The sequence below is a fragment of the Heterodontus francisci genome, unplaced genomic scaffold, assembly GCF_036365525.1.
Source record: "Heterodontus francisci isolate sHetFra1 unplaced genomic scaffold, sHetFra1.hap1 HAP1_SCAFFOLD_51_2, whole genome shotgun sequence".
Taxonomy (NCBI): Eukaryota; Metazoa; Chordata; class Chondrichthyes; order Heterodontiformes; family Heterodontidae; genus Heterodontus; species Heterodontus francisci.
In genome coordinates this window covers 2,647,126-2,651,745 of record NW_027141369.1, presented here as the reverse complement: position 1 = coordinate 2,651,745, position 4,620 = coordinate 2,647,126, and the positions used below count along the sequence as shown (strand labels likewise).

The following is a 4,620-nucleotide window of genomic DNA, read 5'->3' as shown; positions in this document are numbered from 1 at the left end:
ATTTTGTATGTTTCAATGAGATTTCCCCTCAGCCTTCTCTGTGCCAAGGAGAACAGCCCCAGCCTATCCAGTCTTTCCTCATAGCTGCATTTTTCCAATCCCGGCAACATCCTCGTGAATCTCCTCTGCACCCTCTCTAGTGCAATTACATCCTTTCTGTAATAAGGTGATCAGAACTGCATACAGTATTCATTGTGGCCTGACTAATGATTTATACAGTTCCAGCATAACCTCCCTGCTCTTAAATCTATACCTCGGCTAATAAAGGAAAGGATTCCATATGCCTTCTTACCACCTTAACGACCTGTCCTGCTACCTTCAGGGATCTGTGGACATTTACTCCAAGGTCCCTCACTTCCTCTACACCTCTCAGTCTTCTCCAATTAATTGTGTATTCCTTTGCCTTGTTTAACCTCCCCAAGTGCATCAACTCACACTTCTGAATTGAATTCCATTTGCCATTTTTCTGTCCATCTGACCAGACCATGAAGATCTTCCTGCAGTCTACGGCTATCCTCCTTGCTATTTACCACACAGCCAATCTTTGTGCCATCTGCAAACTCATACCACCTACATTTACATCCGTGAAGACTACATCAACTGCACTACCCTCATCTATCTTCCTTCTTAATTCTTCAAAATTTCGATCAAGTTGGTTAGACAAGATCTTCCCTTAACAAATCCATGCTGACTATCCTTGATTAATCTGTGCCTTTCGAAGTAACATTTTATCCTGTCTCTCAGAATAGATTCCAACAATTTGCCCACTACTGGTGTTAGACTGACTGGCCTGTAATTATTTGGTCTCCCTCACTCCCTTTTTAAACAAAGGTACAACGTTAGCAGTCCTCCAATCCTCCATCACCACACCTGTATGCAGTGAGGTCTGGAAAATGATGATCAGCTCTTCTGCTATTTCCTCTCTTGCTTCTTTTTAACAGTCTGAGGTGCATTCCATCCGGCGCTCGTGATTTATCAACTTTCATATACACTAATCCCATTAATATGTCCTGTCTCCCTCTGTATGGATCACATCCATACTTCACACCCCTCTTCCTTATCTACAATATATGCATCTTCCCCCTCTTTTGTGAAGACAGATGCAAAGTATTTATTCAGAACAATGCCAGCATCTTCTGCCCTACACATAGGTTACCTTTTTGGTCTTTTCTGTGCCCTATTCTTTCCTTATTTATCCTTTAAATCTCAATGTATTGATAAAACATCTTTGGGTTCACCATAATTTTGATTGCCAATATTCTTTTATGCTGTCGCTTAACTTTCCTAATTTCAATGTTGATTTCCCCCCTCCACATTCTATACTCCTCTCGGCTTTCTGTAGTATTCAGTTCTCTGTGTTGGGCATAAACTTTCCTTTCCTGCCTTATTATACCCGTAAACTCCTTGACATCCATGGGGCTCTAGATTTGGCCTTCCCACCCTTTTTCTTTGTGGGAACATGTTGACTCTGAACCCCTTGAATCTCCACTTTGAATTCTTCCCACTGCTCTGACACTGATTTACCTTCAACTACCTGTTTTCAGTCCACTTTCGATAAATCAATCTTCACCTTAGTAGAGTTGGTCTTACCCCAATTGAGAACTCTAACTCCTGTTCTGTCCTTGTCCTTTCCATCATTATATTGAAACTGACTGAATTATGATCACTACCACCAAATTGCTGTCCCACTGCCGCTCCTTCCACCTGCCCCTCTTCATTTCCTAAAACTAAGTCTAAAACTTCACCCTCTCTTGTTGGACTTGCTACATATTGGCTAAAAAAGTACTCCTGAATGCACCTCAAGAATTCTGTCCCTCAATTCCCTCGACACAAAAAGTATCCCAGTTAATGTTAGGGTGGTACAAATCCCCCACTGTTACTGCCCTATTGTTCTTGCACTTCTCAGATATTTGCCTACATATCTGCTCTTCCATCTCCCTCTGACTGTTTTGGGGTCTATAGTACACTCACAGCAGTGTGATTGCCTCTTTTTTGTTCCTCAGCTCAATCTATACGGTCTCATTTGATAAACCTTCCAACATATCATCCCTCCTCACAGCTGTAATAGTTTCTTTGACCAAAATTGCCACTCCCCCTCCTTTTTTATCCCCTTCCCTCTCACGTCTGAAAACCCTGTAACCAGGAAGATTGAGCTGCCACGCCTGTCCCTCCTTTAGCCATGTTTGTGTAATAGCTATGATATCATACTGCCGTGTGTCTAACTGTGCCCTGAGCTCATCTGCTTCATTTGCTATACTCCTTGCATTGATTTAGATATCCTTGAGCACTGCCAACATTTTTTGTTTTGAATTGTCTAATCAGTGTTTCCTCTCTCTTCCAGACTCCATTAATTTTCTGCCTTCCATTTTCATTTCTGATCTGACTCTACCTTCAAGTCCCCATCTCCCTGCCAAACTAGTTTAAACCCTCCCCAACAGCACGAGCAAAACATCCTGCAAGGAAATCCGTCCTGGCTCGGTTCAGGTGCAACCCGTCCAACCTGTCCCAAAAATCGAAAGTCCTCCCTCCTGCACCATCTTTCCAGCCACACGTTCATCTGTCTTATCCATCTATTCCTGTACATTCATCTGTCTTATCCATCTATTCCTGTACTCACTTGCACGTGGCACTGGGAGTAATCCGGAGATTATTACTTTTGATGTCCTGCTTGCTAATTTCTTACCTTGCTCCCTACGTTCTGACTGCAGCACAACATCCTTATATCTACCTATGTTGTTGGTTCTGATGTGGACTACCACTGCTGGCTGTTCACCCTCCCGCTTCAGGGTGCTCTGTAACTGCTCAATGACATCCTTGACCCTGGCACCAGGGAGCCAACACTCCATTCCTGGATTCACGTCTGTGGCCATAGAAACACCTGATTGTTCCCTTGACGATTGAATCACCTATCACTATGGCTTTTCCAGTCTTCCCTGTACTCCCCTTTGCTGCTGAGTCACCCATGGTGTCATGGACTTGGTTCCGGCTGCACTCCCCAGGTGAAGCATCATTGTCCTCTGTATTCAGAACTGAATACCTGCTGGAGAGTGAGACGCACTCGGGGTGTCCTGCACTACCTGCCTGATTCTTTTTGACTGCCTGGTGGTCACCCATTCCCTCTCTCCCTGCATACTCTTAAGCTGTGAGGTGACCACATCTATAAACGTGTTATCTATGTCCAAAGAACAAACAACAGTACAGCACAGGAACAGGCCATTCGGCCCTCCAAGCCCGCGCCGATCTTGATGCCTGTCTAAACTAAAACCTTCTGCACTTCAGGGGACCGTATCCCTCTCTTCCCATCCTATTCATGTATTTGTCAAGATGCCTCTTAAACGTCGCTATCTTCCCTGCTTCCACCACCTTCCCCGGCAGCAAGTTCCAGGCACTCACCACCCTCTGTGTAAAGAACTTGCCTCGCACATCCCCTCTAAACTTTGCCCCCCTCGCCTTAAACCTCTGTCCCCTCGTAACTGACTCTGTCACCCTGTGAAAAAGCTTCTGACTATCCACTCTGTCTCTGCCACTCATAACTTTGTCAACCTCTATCATGTCGCCCCTCCACCTCCATTCTCAGTTTTGGGAAAAATAGAGTATATGACTGTATCAGTAAGTAGGAAAAGTTAAAATATGTTGTGACCAGTGGAGAAGTGTGATGAGAATAAACAGATCCTCCTCTGATTTCAACTCTACAAGCATTTGTGATTTGGCTCTGTAGCTTAGTTGGTTAAAGCACCTGTCTAGTGAACAGAAGAGCTTGGGTTCAACTCCCAGCAGAGCCTTATTTCACATTCGTGATATGCTTTCGAAGTTTCCTTATCAATCATTTACATCTCTGTTTTGTGAACTTGAACTTGGAATTCAAATTACATGATGAATTTCAGTCACAGGAGAAAACAGCCTTTGTGAAGGATGTGAGCTGGGAATGGCTGTTCCTCCTTGTCCAGAAATTCAGTGCTGATGCGCCAAAGGCAACTTCTTTGATACAAATTTGTTCACGGTTACATTCAATCTGGAAAACAGCTCGACATTAATCTCACTGAAGGAAAGTGTGACTGCGTAGTCTGTTTCAGAGTGTTGGTCTCGTTATGTGTTGCTTTTAACCGAGACTGGGGACATGACGCGAGTGGGAGGGTTGATCCGAGGTTTGGAATATTTGTCAATCCGGAGCAAGAAAAATCAAAGGAACCAAATAAGAAAACCTATGTCTCGTGGGTATTGAGAGAAGGTGATAAGATATTAAACTTTGTTCCGTTCAATCCGGCTGCGATGAACTTTGAATTTTTCCGCCTTTTATAAACATTATTTGAAGGGTCTCTGTAACAATGTTCAGTGTTGATGAGAGTGGGGTCTGGGTGAGCAGCTGCTGAGTGTGACAGGGTCAGGACTGGATGCAGGAAGTTCTCTGACTCTCTCTCTCCCTCTCTCTCTCTCTGATGGCTTTGAGTTGATTTTCAAGTGTTTGAATAAATGAAGGAAGTTCCCTCCACCCATTTGTTTGGACAGACAGTGTAGTATAAGGATGTAAAGGGTTAATGCTGAAGATAGTGGGATCAACCCCTCCCACTGTCAGAGTGATGATGCAACAGTCACATGAGATGAGGTTTGGGAGAAGAGAGA

General features: G+C 44.0%; 1 non-coding gene across 1 annotated transcript; it reads left to right on the top strand.

Annotated features, from left to right (window-relative positions):
• Positions 1-3,708: 3,708 nt before the first annotated feature.
• On the top strand, positions 3,709-3,782 carry trnat-agu (transfer RNA threonine (anticodon AGU)). Its single transcript has one exon. It is a non-coding gene; the product is annotated as a tRNA-Thr (tRNA).
• Positions 3,783-4,620: the final 838 nt, after the last annotated feature.